Source organism: Sus scrofa, chromosome 15 (genome assembly GCF_000003025.6).
Source record: "Sus scrofa isolate TJ Tabasco breed Duroc chromosome 15, Sscrofa11.1, whole genome shotgun sequence".
Taxonomy (NCBI): Eukaryota; Metazoa; Chordata; class Mammalia; order Artiodactyla; family Suidae; genus Sus; species Sus scrofa.
The window spans coordinates 47,704,925-47,721,002 of record NC_010457.5 but is presented as its reverse complement, the minus strand read 5'-3'; the positions used below and the strand labels follow the sequence as shown (position 1 = coordinate 47,721,002).

General features: G+C 43.2%; 1 non-coding gene across 1 annotated transcript; it reads left to right on the top strand.

Annotated features, from left to right (window-relative positions):
* Positions 3,560–15,979, top strand: LOC100523215. The gene is made up of 2 exons (XR_002339071.1): positions 3,560–4,303; positions 6,755–15,979. It is a non-coding gene; the product is annotated as an uncharacterized LOC100523215 (transcript).

Genomic DNA, 16,078 nt, shown 5'->3' with positions numbered 1-16,078 from the left:
CCCATTTTTACCACCTGGCTTTCAGGTCTGTGGCCTTTGCACTGCACCTTCTCTGCCCCTTGCCTGAGGGTCTCCCCTGGATGCCCTCACTTCCTTAGATTTTTTATTACAATGTCACCTTCTCAACCACAAATTTGCTGGCCTTGACATCGAAACGTCACCTCCCCTTTACTTCCAAGCCTTCTTTCCTGCTTCATTTTTTCTCCTTAGAAATACTGTTGTATAATATATATATATAAATATATAGTTTAATTATTCCTATGGTTTGTTTTCATTTTCCTCTCCTTCCTTCCTTCTTCCCTCCCTCCCTCCCTTCCTTCCTTCCTTTTCTCGCTCCTGACCGTCCTTCTTTCAGCTTCTGGAGTGACTTACCCAAGGTCACATAGAAAGTTAGTGACCAGCCAGAAGGACCTGAACCTTGTTTCTTGAGTTTTCTGCTTTTTCCATCATTCCTAAATGAGAATGTCATCAACCTTGGAGAAGCAGCCTGATGGGTTTATAAATATAGACTGCCAGTTGAATTTGGATTTCACAAAGCTTTTGAAACAGATCTCTGACTATGACCATATTTAAAATCAGTGTTTCCAATTACTGACATTTCTGGGGAGGTAGGAGAGAGAAGCCAAATTGTGGGTTTGTTCTGCCATCTTTATTCAATTCCCTATTAATACTGAGCCTCCCTTTTTTTTTTTTTTTTGGAGTTCCCATCGTGGTTCAGCGGTAACGTACCCAACTAGTACCCACGAGGACACAGGTTAGATCCCTGGCCTTGATCAGGGTTGAGGATCCATCGTTGTCGTGAGCTGTGGAGTAGGTTGCAGATGTGGTTCAGATCTGGCCTTGCTGTGCCTGTGGCATTGGCCGGTAGCTGCAGCTCCAGTTCAACCTCTAGCCTGGGAAGCTCCATATGCTGAGGGTGTGGCCCAAAAAGACAAAAAAACAAAAAAAGAAAACGAAAAAAAAAAAACAAACCTGAGCTTACTTTTCCAAAATTCCTCATAGAGAACAGTGTATATAACATGTTAACATTTGTGTGAAGTTAAGAGGTTAAAATCTATTAGAGGGAGTTCACTGGGGTCTACTGGTTAAGGATCCTGAGTTGTTACTGCTCTGGCTCGGATCACCAGTGTGGCATGGGTTTGATCCCTGGCATGGGAACTTCTACATGCTGTGGGTGTGGCCAAAAAAATGTCTTAGCATGTCCTTAGAGGTTCACAAGATATCTCTGGAAGGACACATGATTGTGGGGAGAGACATTGGGCAGTTGGGGGCACAGGCGGGGGAGGTGACTGGTCCCAGTAATACCTGTGACTATGGTTGTAAAAAGGTAAAACAGACCAAAGGACCAAACTCCTCAGGTCCATGCATTGTCCCAGGTGTGGCCTGCTCATTGTTTCCGATGACGTGAACGCTAACAGGTCCCCCGGTGTGGGGCGGGGCCTCCGCCAGAGCTGAGGTGTGTGAGCCAGTGCTCTTTGCAGGCTCAACACTGGGGCCAGTTCTCCATGACTGGTCACCATACATCTGCTTTCCAGACTTCCCTTCCTCCCACCCTTAAGCCCTCCCCAGCCCTCACACCAAATGCTCATTGGCGTTTTGCCCCCTACAGTTCCCAGTGATTCTCTTCAGAAGCAGTGACTCGGATGGAGATCGAATTTTCTGGAATTACTGAACCTGGCAATGGGCCCCTTTAACCAAAGTCGACTGAAGTCCTGTGGGTGGAGGTTTCCTCATGACTGATTCCACCTGCAGTTTACTTGCACTTTATTTTACTTCCCTTTTCACATCTGTTGCCCCGCTCAGCCCTCTGCCACCTGCTGTGACTATTATTCCTTGGTGCTTCCATATGGAACTGCACCATCCTGTCCCCACAGGGTGGCAGGAGGCCCAGCAGTCCTGTCGGTGTGTCCAGCTGTTTGTAGACAGTCAGGACTTCTGCAATTGGAGCTGAGGAGGGCCTGTAGCAATCAGAAGCCCCATCTTTTTCTCAAACTGGTGAGAAAACGAAGCTAAACTACTATATCTGACTTTCTCAAGGCTGCCCATTACCACGGGGCCACAGGAGAGCTGAGGTCTTGGTGTATTCTGATTCCTAACCCAGTAATGTCACCTGGAACTGGACAATACAACCAGCAAAAAATAGAAATGGGTACAGAGAACCACAAAGCGGTTCCTCAGGCTCTGAGACCAAACTCCCCCACCGTGTTTAGTTCTTTCCTTTTCTTTTTTCTCCCTTTTAGGTCCACACCTGTGGCATACGGATGTTTCCAGGCTAGGGGTTGAATGGGAGCTGCAGCCGCCGGCCTACATGATAGTAGGATCTGAGCCACGTCTCTGACCACACTGCAGCTCATAGCAATGCTGGATCCTTAACTCACTGAGTGAGGCTAAGGATTGAACCTGCGTCCTCATGGATATTACTCAGGTCTGTCACCACTGAGCCACAATGGGAATTCCTTATTCTCTTTTTAAAATAAATCAATCCCCCCGTCCCATGGCTTTATTTTATTTTATTTTATTTTATTTCTTTTTGCAAGACCCCTCACCAAAATAGGACAGGACTCCTCCTTCTTGCTCAGCAGATAGTTATTAAGCCACTATCATGCTCAGTGGGGAATGCAAAAAAAAGAAAAGAATCCCCCCCAAAACCCAAACCAAAACCCCCAAGCAACCAAACAAAAAACACATTAGTGATGGTTAATGTGAAGGGAGAGAGGCCACACATTTTGATCAGGTTTAGGATACAAGGACAGTCCAAGAGCGGGGTGTGATGTTCTCAATCTTCCCAATACTGCCCTCACTCTGCATCTTGGAACCACGTCCTATAAAGGAAAATGTAATAAAAACTTCCCCCAGTCTCCAGAAAGATGCCTCAGATCTCCTCCAGTTTACTCTAGACGTTGACTACATACAATTTGTGGAAAAGGGATGGACATTAAGTGCCAGGAGTTCAGAGGACAGGAAGAGTGTTTGGGGAGACACAACCTGCTGGGCTCTGATGACAACCCCACATCTGGAAATAGGGAGAGGGACATCCCCAGCACCCTGTTTGACTATGAGAAGCTGAAATCCTGCAGCAGGGGACTGGAGAACGAGGACCAGAACTCCAATAGCCTGGTTTGTTGACTTTCAAACGATCATATGGAAGTAACAGATGCACCCAGTTTTTATTTTTCAAAGTTTTTGGAGTTCCCATCGTGGCACAGTGGTTAGCGAATCCGACTAGGAACCACGGGGTTGCGGGTTCAATCCCTGGCCTTGTTCAGCGGGTTAAGGATCCGGCGTTGCCGTGAGCTGTGGTGTAGGTTGCAAACATGGCTCGGATCCCACGTTGCTGGGGCTCTGGCGTAGGCCGGTGGCTACGGCTCCGATTAGACCCCTAGCTTGGGAATCTCCATATGCCGCGGGAGCGGCCCTAGAAAAGGCAAAAAGACCAAAAAAAAAAAAGGTTTTTATTTTTTGGCTGCACCCTCGGCATGCAGAAGTTCCCAGGCCAGAGCTACAGCAGTGACAATGCCAGATCCTTAACTATGAGGCCATCAGGGAACTCCCACAGTATCTTTTTATCTGAATATTATATTTTTTTCTTTCCCTGCATTGCCTCTGTTTCTTCAAATTCCTCCTATTTGCCCCAATTTGTGTATCTTAGTCACTCTTATGTTGGAGGGTTCCCTCAAATATTCGATGGTTCTTGATGGTGGTTCACAGTTCCAGATGAAGCACTGAAATCTATTTGAAAGTATTGAGCATAGGGTGGGGTTTGAAGACAGGTGGGCTACACCAAAGCCATTGCACCAGCAAACAAATACCTGATTTTGTAGCATTTTTCTCTTGAGCTGGACTGTATCTCAATGAAGTCATTCCTCCCCATTCCTGCCAGGGGTGGGAGTGGGAACTGGGGAGGTATAATCCTTTTTCAGCATCCTTCCAGCCAAGTTGGTTAAGGGAGATGGGGTCGGAGGGGACAGGGACAGATGGAGGCATTCTGTCCCATATTCAGACTTCCACTGAATCCACTCTTTGCTGTTACTTACCTGTCTTATTTTTGTCCTTGGGGGAGGCTAGATCCTAATCCCCCAGCCTTCCTTATTTAGCCTCTCAGTCTTCTTCCTCCTCACACAAACCGTCAACCCATCTTCCGGTTTCCAGCCCCACCCAAACCACACCTCCACCCTCAAACACCACTCCCTTTCAGAGACTCGTGGTCCTGGAATCCCTGAGCCTGTCTGAGGCTTCAAGAAGCCAAACAGCTCTTTCTTGCTGCTTCCAGTCTTCGCAGGTCTAGGTTTTTCTGGATTGATAGGTTAGTTTCCTTTTATTTTTTTCCCATTTTTTTAATTACTCAAATGAATTTATCACATCTGTAGTTGTATAATGATCATCACAATACAATTTCACAGGATTTCCATCCCACAGCCCAGGCACATCCCCCACCCCCCAAACTGTCTCCTCCGGAGACCATAAGTTTTTCAATGTCTTTGAGTCAGCATCTGTTCTGCAAAGAAGTTCAGTCTGTCCTTTTTTCAGATTCCACATGTCAGTGAAAGCATTGGATGTTGGTGTCTCATTGTATGGCTGACTTCACTTAGCATGATAGTTTCTAGGTCCATCCATGTTGCAAAAAATGCTGGTATTGCTTTCTTTTTAATGGCTGAGTAATATTCCATATCTTCTGGATCCATGCCTCTGTCGATGGACATTTAGGTTGTTTCCATGTCTTAGCTATTGCAAATAGTGCTGCAATGAACATCGGAGTACATGTGTCTTTGCGAGTCATGGTTTTCTCTGGGTAGATGGCCAGAAGTGGGATTGCTGGATCAAATGGTAGTTCTAATTTTAGTTTTCTGAGGAATCTCCATCCTGCTTTGCACAGTGATTGCACCAATGTACAATCCCACCAAGAGTGTACTAGGGTTCCTTTTTCTCCACACCCTCTCCAGCACTTCTTGTTTGTAGACTTTTGGATGATGGCCATTCTGGCTGGTGTAAGGTGGTACCTCAGAGTGGTTTTGATTGGCATTTCTCTAATGATGAGTGATGTTGAACATCTTTTCATGTGTTTCTTGGCCATCTGTATGTCTTCTTTGGAGAACTGTCTGTTTAGATCTCTGCCCATTTTTGGATGGGGTTGTTTGTTTTTTTGGTATGGAGCTGCAGAAGGTGTTTATAAATTTTGGAGGTGAATCCCTTGTCAGTCGATTCACTTGCAAAGATTTTCTCCCATTCTGTGGGTTGTCTTTTTGTGTCGTTTAGGGTTTCCTTTGCTGTGCAGAAACTTAGAAGTTTGAGTAGGTCCCATTTGTTTATTTTTGTTTTTGTTGTCAATACTCTGATAGGTGGATCTGAGAAGATGTTGCTGTCGTTTACGTCAGAGAGGGTTTGGCCTCTGTTTTCCTCTAGGAGTTTGATAGTGTCTGGTCTTATATCTAGGTCTTGAATCCATTTGGAGTTTATTTTTGTGTATGGTGTTAGGGAGTGCTCTAATTTCATTCTTTTCCATGTGGTTGTCCAGTTTTCCCAGCACCACTTATTGAACAAGCTGTCCTTTCTCCATTGTGTATGCATCCTTGCCTCCTTTGTTATAGATTAGTTGGCTGTAGGTGCGTGGGCGCTTTGTGTTCCTTAAAGGTTTAACATTTATCATTGGTTGGTGCTGTTTTCACGTTCTTTGTCCTTAAGGATATGGGCTTTTTCCTCTACTTACTGTCATTTTAGTGGAGGTTTAAGAGGAAGTCAGGATAAAATTGTGTGTTTAGTAGACCATGCTTAACTAGGATTTCCATGTGCCAGTTTGAAAATCCACTGTTTCAGTTTTCTTTCTTTTCTTTCTCTCTTTCCCTTCCTCCTTACCTCCCTCCCTCCCCCCTTCCCTCTGTCCTTCCTTGTCTTTCTTCCTCAATCCCCCCCACCCCGTGAGAATGCTGTCCCTCCCCCCTTGAAGGGTGTTGGGAAGGCCGATGTTCTCTGTTTTTAAAGGACTTTGTATATAAATAGCACCTCGAACTGGCTTTAATTTGAGCACATCACGGTTCTGCAATGGACGTAGAAACACCAATCATTCATGGACAGTGTTTCCTAACTCTTCCTTTTGTTTTTGCTGTGAAAATTCTTTGGTATTTCTAGGAAGTGGGGGTACTGGCATTTTATCCATTGCAGGTCCAGCAACTTTTGTTCAGAGTTTGAGTTCCAGAAACTTGGTCCAGGGCACATAGAGAGAGAAGGCAAAGCGAATACTCTCCATGAGCAAGGGAAATGGGGCCAGGTGAGGGTGGGACAGTGTATTGATGGTTTTTTTTGTTAGTTTTTGTTTTTTGCTTTCTCGGCTGCACCCGTGGCATATGGAAGTTCCCAGGCTAGGGGTGGAAGTGGAGCTGCAAGTGTAGTCCTATGCCACAGCCACAGCAACACCAGATCTGAGCCACATCTGTGACCTACAACCACAGCTCGGGGCAACACCAGATCCTTAACCTACTGAGCGAGGCCAGGGATGGAATCTGCATCCTCATGGATACTAGTTGAGTTCATTACCGCTGAGCCACGACAGGAACTCTGATGGATTGTTGAACTGATCCAAATTTTCTGTGATGGTCTGTGTGGGAAGAGAATCTGAAAAAGAATGGCTGTGTGTATATGTACAACTGAATCACTTTGTTGTACAGCAGGAATTATCACAACTATACTTCAATAAAACTTGAAAAAAATGAAGACAAACAAAAAAGCCAAAAATGCATATTGAGTGTCTACTCTATCACAGGTACTGTCATAGGTAGAGGGGACATAGAAATGAGCAAGATGTTCAGAATCCAGTGAGGAAGACCAACAGGTAAGTAAATATAATGTCTAAGTGTAAGCATACATGCTCAATAAACACTAATGCAGTGTCTATCATATGTCAGGCAGTATATTAGGCACTTTCTTTGTTTTGTTTTGTTTTGTTTGGCTGTGCCAAGGCATACAGAAGTTCCTGGACCAGGAATCAAACCATGCCACAGGAGTGATAACACTGGGTCCTTAACCCACCTTGCCGCCAGGGAACTCCTGGGTGTCACTCCTTTCATCTCCTCCCTCACAACTCCAAATCTAGGGAGAGCATCTCATGTTGGATCCAAGGAAAGAAAGAGGTAACTAGCAGTGTTTTTGAGCACTGTCTTCCACACGAGAGGACCAGGAGAAACTGAGTCTTGAAGACCTTGATCCATCACTGTCCCAAAAGACAGAAAACTCTTAGATGGGCCTCTTTTTTTCACTTTTTCATTTTTACCCCTTTCCTTTTTCTGGTCAAGAACAAAAATGTACCCTAGCGTTGAAACCCCAGCTAAGGAATGGTCAAGCGGACATGGGCTGGGGTTGAGGAGGGGTTAGATCTAGAGAGATTTTTTTGGAAAAACAGATCCACCCTTCCTCAGAGGAAGATCAAGGGGGTCATGTGGGTGAGCTTGGGAGAGAGAAACACACACACACATATACACCACACACCACATAGACACACACACACACACACTCACACAGACACACATAGACACACACACACACATATGCACATGTGTGCAGCCCTCTCTGAACTTAATCAGTTTTTCAGTTTGCGAAACCATCTCTGAAACAGGAACTTGCCTTGGGTCTCCTGAACCAAGGGACACAAGTCAAGTTTTCCTCCTCACTGCCCACTTGTCCTTGGCAGCAGTTGGCCAGGCTGGTGGCTTCCTCTGGCTGCTGAGGAGGCAGCTCCCTGTGCCGAGAGCGTTTTTCCTCCCAAACGGGGCAGGTAAGTGGAGGCTGGGGTTTCTGGGGGCTCCTCTCACTTTGGTTGTCTAAGGATGGAGTTCCCGCTGTAGCACAGTGGGTTAAGGATCTGGCATTGTCTCCATGGCAGTGTGGGTTTGACCCCTGGCCCGGGAATTTCCATATACTGCGGGTGCAGCCAAAAAAAAAAAAACCCCAAAAACAAAAAACAAAAAATTTGAGGTGGAGAAGGTTTCGGGGGGAATGGAGGCGCCCAAACTCCCCATGTATTAAGAGCGGGAGGTGGGGGTGGGGTGCAGACAGAGATTCTGCCAAATTACAGGCGTAACCAGCTAGATCCGGAACAATTCCCAAGGGAGGTCCTCCCACACCCACAGGAAGGCCAAAAAAAGGTTTGAAATTCAAATTATTTTTGGTGCTTGGGACATGGGAGGGGAGGGAAGGAGGGCAGTGATAGTAAGTAGAACGGAAGGAGAAAGAAAAAATAAAAGGCTTGGTTGGTATCTTTCCTAAGAAGCAGCCTAGGACTGCAGCAAAGATGATGTGATGTAGTTGGACTTGAATATTATTTCCCCCTATTATGTATCTGCTGGGCTAGCCTGTAAAGGAGAAAGTTCACAAATTTTATATGAATTTGGTGTCTGCCCTGAAAGCAGTGGCTTCTGCCCCCTCTCCTTTTTTTAGCCGCTATTTTCGAGGTGACAGGGCAGAGACGTTTTGCCCACACCCTCCCTACACGCTGCCTTTGCTTCTCTCAAACGAATTCCTGGTCCTGGTTTCCTCCAGAAGCTTTCGTCCTTTCATGAATATTGCTGTAGTTTATTGTTGTTTCAGCTTACATTTTGGCCTTGGGTAAGAAGGATGGGAAAAATGTGGAGGGACAGATAAAAACAGCCACCATGATGAGAGGTGAGAAAATAATAATTACATTTGAGAATTAGGAGGAGGGAGAGATAAAACTCTTGGACCAGGACTTTAGTCTTTTCAGGTCTCGGTTTTCCTTATCTCTTAACAGGAATAATTAGGATTAGAAAGGGCTGCCAGATAGACAGAAGCTACTAAACACTCCAGTTAAATGTGAATTTCAGACAAACAGCGAAGCCAAAATCTGACATTACGATTTTGTGTATTTGAGATCGTTCTTTTGTTTGTTTGTTTGTTTTCCTTTCTTGGCAGTACCCTCAACATGCAAAAGTTCCCAGGCCAGGGATTGCACCTGAGCCACAGCATCGATGCCAGATCTTTAACCCACTGATCCACCAGGGAACTCCTGGGGCAGTTCTTAAGTCATCTCACTTGGTAATATTTAAAGAATGGGGACCCGCAGGGCCCGTAGTTTTAAGAGAATCAGTTTCTCCATCTGCCTGAGATGGAAAGAGCCAGTTTCATGCACCAGTCTTCTTTGCTCCTACCTGCCCTTTCATACCAGCCCTCTCGCTCTTCTAAAAAAGGAAAGAAAGCCATCGCCCTTTGTTGTCAAAACCTTCAGGGCCAAGACAAGGGACTAGAAGAAATAGCTGTGTTTGTGTTGAGAAAGCAAAAGGCTTTCAGAACTGGGATAGAAATCACTTCCCAAGGTGGGTAGTTTCCAATTTATGACTTGTCATAAAACCAGGAGGAAAAGCCCTGGCCTGACCACTGATGGATCATTACAATAATTGTTTGAAAAATAGGCTTTATTTTTTAGAGCCGTTTTAGACTCGCAGCAGAATGGAACAGAAAGTACAGAGTGTTCCCGTATGCTCCCTGCCCCCCCACCCCAGCACACACACACACACACACACACACACACACACACACACACACGCAGAGGCATGCGTGAGCATGTGCACAGCCTCCCCCACAGAGTCATTTTTGACATGATGTCTGACCGGCAACTCAAAGGAGTTCAAACAAGCGAAGAGCCCTGCCAAATTCGGCGCTGCTGAAAAACAGATTTCAAGTTGCCTGGCAAAGGTGGGCTGGCGAGATATCTTCGCATTGGGTTTGTGTTCACAGGCAAGTGAGTCATTCCAGGCCCCCTTCTGAAGCCATGAATCCAGAACTCTGTTCCAATTTTCCTTCTCTCTCATCAGCCCTGAACATTTTCATCACCAGACTCCTTAGAACCCCAACTCCTTGTGAATGGGAACAAGGCTTCACAGGGCCTACAGTCAAGAAGATAAGAGATAGGGATACCATTGCTGCTAAGCCTGCTCCTTCTTGCACTAGTAATACTGATTGCTGGATATCTGAACTATTTACATATCTATGAAAATGTACAACAATACATATTTTTAAAAATCCATCCTCATCCATTGCATGAAGAGAATCATTTCTGATAGCATTTTACTGTTTTTTGTTTGGTGATCAATAAAATATATACGTGGAATTCCCTTTGAGGCTCAGCAAGTTAAGAATACGACATAGTGTCAGTAAGGATCACAGCATTGCTGTGAGTTGCAGTGTAGGTCGTAGATGCGGCTTGGATCTGGTGTTGCTATGGCTGTGGCATAGGCCTCAACTGAAGCTCTGATTGGAACCCTGGCCTGGGAACTTCCATATGCTGCAGGAGCAGCAGTGAAATGGAAAAAAATAATTGTAATGATAACCTAGTCTCAAAGAGGGCTTTTAACACTTGAAGGCTGAAGGTCATAGGATATATTTTTATTTTTTAAATTGTAAAATCAACATATAGAGGCATTTCTGTTTCAGAAAATACGATAGGTAATCAATAAGAGATATTCAAATACATGATGTTCAAACACATGATGTTCAAATAATAAAAGACGTCATAAAAATATGACGTTTGGAGACACTTCTTTAGAGGAAGTGGAATGAAAATATAGCCCAAGGAAAAAAGGGAAGGATTTAACATTTCTGACTATTAAAGAACTGAAAAAGGAACGATATTGTCCAGTTCCCATGGTACTTAGATTCTATTGGATGCATTTTAAAAGAGTGATAGGAGAGGTTTATTTAAAATATCCATGTTAAATATCAGTAGAATACATCCTTTTCAACCACTCAAAACTCTGATTACAAGTTACAGATGTCAACTTAAAAATGTGGTGGAAATTCATACCTCTCAGCATTTTTAGGGGGTGTAGGTGAAGAAAAATTTGAAGACCACTGCTTTCTAGCATCATCTCATTCCTGCTCATAATATAGTACTTATATTTCTAAATCCTTTACAAATTTGAACAATAAAAAATGTAGGCATTTCAAGAGTTCCCAGGTAGCCTATCGGGTTAAGGATCCTGCCTTGTCACTGCATCAACTCAGATCACTGCTATGGTGCAGGTTTGATCCCTGGCCTGGGAACTTCCATATGCTGCAGGAGCAGCCAAAAGAAAAAAAAAAAAAGTGGGCATTTTTACCTACAATTTCAGAGGATTCTGAGTGCAAAGTTCTTTGTACCTCATCATGCTGCTCATCTACTCTGAAGTGGGTGGTAGTGACAGGGTCATGATACAAGGGTTTAAATTGGAGAAACCAGAAATAAATCAGCCCCGAGACCTCACGGCTGAACTATTTCAAGAATATGCAGTTACATTTCAGCGGCCACAGTTTGACTCATGGTGTGCTCAGTAACATATAATTACAAGCTCTGCTCTAAGGGACTTCAACTTCTACCGTAACGCTTGCCTGTCACCTTCTGAGTATAGGGGTGTCACCGCAGGGCTGAGTGGTAACTAATTGAGATGACCAACCCAACCCTGATGCGCAGCCCGTCATAGGAGAGTAACTTTCTCGCACACCAGCCGAGCTTCTGGTGGAGGTTTTTTTCGTTTTTTGTTTTTCGGTGGGTTTTTTTTTTTTTTTTTCTTTGGCCTGCTCGCAACATGTGGAAGTTCTGGGGCCAGGGATGGAACCCATGCCACAGCAGTGACAATGCTGGGTCCACAACCTTCTAGGCCACCAAGAAACTCCATGGTGGAGTTTCCATTTAAGAGAGGCAGACAAATAAATGAAAGCGGACTTCCCCTGTGGCCCACAGCAAAACTACGCTGCGTTGTCTCTGAAGTAGCTCTGGTTCGATCCCTAAGGGAGATAGACCAAGTTCAGGGTTGGTAGATGCAAATGATTACATTTAGAAAAAGGATAAGCACTGAGGTCCTACTCGACAGTACAGGGACCTATATCCAATCTCTTGGGACAGAACGTGATGGAAGATAGTATTAAAAAACTAACGTTTTATATATATGTATAGCTGGGTCACTCTGCTGTACAGCAGAAATTGATACAACACTGTAAATCAACTGTACTCTAATTTAAAAAATTCTAAAACATAAAATAAACGAGTGGAAGCATTTCCTGTGTCCAAATGGCAGAGGAAGTCCATGGGGGTGGTGGGGTGGGCGGTGGTTGGGAGCTCCATTACAGGGGTTATAGCAGTGGAGGCAGGCAAGGCACGAAGCACTGTTCTTCACACCAGAAGGGAAAAGTAAATGTTAGTTCTTTTCTGTGATGAGGACTTCGGAGATTTAGTCTCTTATCAAATTTCAAATACAATATTGTTAACTATAGTTAACCATGCGGTACACTCCATCCCCTGAACTTATTTATCTTGTAACTGGGAGTTTGCAACTTTTGGCCCTGCCCACCCCACTGGCTTCGGTCAATCATTGATCTGTTCTGTTTCTATAAATTAAAGGTAGGTTTGTTTGTTTGTTTATTTATTTATTTATGTCAGGGCTGTACCTGCAGCATATGGAAGTTCCCAGACTTGGGGGCAAATCGGAACTGAAGCCACTGGCCTATGCCACAGCCATAGCAAATCTGGATCCGAGCTGCATCTGCAACCTATGCCACAGCTTGCAGTAATGCACACTGGATCCTTCACCCACTGTGCCAGACCAGGAATCAAACCTGCATCCTCATGGCTACTAGTCAGGTTCTTAACCTGCCGAGCCACAACAGGAAAGTTTTTTAGATTCCACATGTAATTGAGATCATACAACATTTATTTTTCTCTGTCTTTCTTCATTTAGCCTAATGCCCTCAAGGTTCATCCACGTTGCTGCAAATGGCCGGATTTCCTTCTTTTTCATGGCCAAATAATATTTCATTATAATATATATTTCATATATTTCAATATATGCCACATTTCTTTACCCATTCATTTGTCAAAAGACACTTTGTTTCTATGCTTCTATTATTATTTATGCTGCAGTGGACATGGGGTGCAGATATCCTTTTAGACAGCGATTTTGTTTCCTTCTGATATGTACACAGAAGTGGAACTGCTAGATCACATGGTGGTTCTATTTTTAATTTTTTGAGGAACCTCCATACTGTTTTCCATAGTGGCTGCCTCAATTTGCATTCCAACAGTGCCTGAATGTTCCCTTTTCTCCACTTCCTGGCCAACACTTGTCATTTGCTATCTCTTTGAGAACAGCCATTCTGACAGGTGTGAGGTGATATTTCACTGTGGTTGTAGTTTGCATGCCCCTGATGATTATCCATGTTGAGCTAATCATGGTACCTGTTGGCTATTTGTATACCTCCTTAGGAAAGAGGTCTGTTTAGCTCTTCTGCCCATTTAAAAAATCAAATCGTTTGTTTCTTCTTGTTGAGCTATATGAATTCTTTATATATTTTAGATTTTAATCCCTTATCAGATGTATGATTTGCAAGTATTTTATACCATTACATAAGCTGCCTTTTCATTTTGTTGATGGTTTCCTTTGCTGTGCAGAAGCTTTTTAGTTTGGTGTCACAACACTTTACTTTTACTTTTGTGGTCTTTTGCCGCTTCTGGTGTCAAATTGAAAAAAAAAAAAATCATTGCCAAGACCAATGTCAAGGAGCCATCACACTGTGTTTTCTTCTAGTGTTTTATGGTTTCAGGTCTTCAGTATTTTAATTTAGACAATTTTCTTTTCATGGACTTTTTATTTGTAAGGTCTTTTCTAGGGACATTAAATATTTCTTAAAAATTTATAATTATACAAAAGAAACATAATGCACACAACATAATATTTTAAAAATAGGAAGTTACTATTGTGGCTTAGTGGTTAACAAACCTGACTAGTATCCATGAAGACGAGGGTTTGATCCCTGGCCTTGCTCAGTGGGTTAAGGATCTGGCATTGCTGTGAGCCATGGTGTAGGTCTCAGACAAGGCTCAGATCTTGCGTTGCTGTTGCTGTGGCACAGGCTGGCAGCTGCAGCTCTGATTCAACCCCTAGCCTAGGAACTTCCATATGCCGCCGGTGTGGCCCTAAAAAGCAAAAAATTAAAAAAAAAATATAGGAGAGTATGAATGAATCCTATCTCCTCTTACTACCTGAGTGGTGATCTCCTCGCCAGGGGCCACTCCTACCTGCAAAACCCTAGAAAGTTTCCACCTAAAATAAAGGCACTGATTGAAGTTCAACTGCTTTTTCCCACCCCAAAGTCATCACTGAAAGTGATGAAGATTGTCTTGGGCACATATAACCTCTGGGAATGCTTGTTAATTTTTCTTTCCCTCCTTTGTTGTTGTCAGCTAATCCATTTATAGACAGAGGAATGAACTGCATAAAGTCATTCTCCTCCCCACCCCCACCCCCCAGCCCTGTCCCCAGCCATCTCCACCAGCTTCTCCATTCTCTTGGTTTCTCATCTGCCGAGGACTAAGAAACCACATACCTGGACTTTTTGAAATTAGATCTTTTGTCAGAATCAATCAGCCCACCTCAGAAAGGTGTCTCCATGATGACACAGGGACTGTTGGCTACTCAGAGCCCTTCTCCTTCTTACTTTCTGGTTTGGAGTTCTATTCCAGAGACTGAGGTTACCAGAAGGTGACCTCTAGGTCAGGACCGTGTTCCTGTGTGTTTTTCCAGCAAGCCGGGACTGTGACATCTTCTGACATCAGAGGCTAGAGCGTTTGGCTACTTATCCTTAAAACATCCATAACATCATTAAGTATTAGGTGTGGGGATAAATTTAGCTTGTTATTGTTTAATGACTCAGTGAAAGAGTTAAGCCAGACGGGGCTTAATCCTCCAGCTTCGTGTTACACTTAATTTGAACAAAGTTTGACAGACATGTGGAGTCATCACACAAATTATGATGAAATTTGAAAGAAGATTCCTTAGCCCATGACTGGTCTCCAGTGACTCATAATGAGTTTCACTAGGTGTTGGTGTTCAAACTGCTAATCAGGTTTTGTGAATCTTTTCCAGTGGCAGGAGTTTTAATACGAATGGATACCAAATTGGCTAAAATGTCTTGAAAAATGTATCCACAGACTGACAACTATTTTTAAGTTGAAAATGAAGTTAGTTCTAAGTTCTATGTTTTTTTAAATCACAAAGTGGCTCTGAGATCTCTGAGATACTTTAAACTTAAAAACTAGTAAGGGCCTACTGTGTAGCACAGTGTAGTCTGCTCAATACTGTGTAATAACCTATATGAGAAAATAATCTGAAAAAGAATGGATGTATGCAAAAATAAATAAATATATATAAACATATATATGGTTAGTGAGAACCTACTGTATAGCACAGGAAAATCTACTCAATACTTTGTAATAACCTGTATGGGAAAGAAGAATGGACATATTTATATGTATGACTGATTCACTTTACTGTACACCTGAAACTAATATGATACTGTAAATCAACTATATTCCAATAAAATTACATTAAAAAACTAGTTACTTGCTTATAAAACTAATATTTTCCCCTGTAATCATAAAACAATACATGCTTATTGAAGGATACTTGGAAAATTAAGAAATAGAAAAGATTTTTTTTAATTAAATATTTGGGAGATCTGGTGTGGTCACTGCTGTGGCTCAGGTTGCTGTTGTGGCGTGGGTTCACTCCCTGGCCCAGCAACTTCCACCTGCCTTGGGTGCAGCCAAAAATAAAAAATAAAAATAAATAAAATATCTGTTTACTCTTATTGTTACTTTTTGAGCTTCGTATCGTGTGCATGTATTTCCTATTAACAAAATAATGGAAGGATGTAAATCCATCTGTCCAAATATCCAGTTTGATTGTCTTTGTTTTGTAAGTATCAGCTTGTGTTGAGAACCACCTATGTTAAAAGGCGATCTGCTTCACTGACCACCAGAGGCATCTCTTGGAACAAACCAGATAGGGTTTATTCCAGTTAGCAGCTCTGACTCTGTTTACTCCCAGTATTTTCTAATCCCAGCCCCCATGTAGGCTCAGCCCTGAGGAAATGAATTACGAAACTAGTCTAAGCAAAAACAAAGTTAAATATCAACTATAATAAATTTTTTTTTTTACAGTTAAATACAGACTAAAGCATGGTCATGGACCCAAGCGTAAAGTGTCTGTCTATTCTTCCTATGATTCCTGTAACCACAGTTTTTCCTATAACCACAGGGCATGGC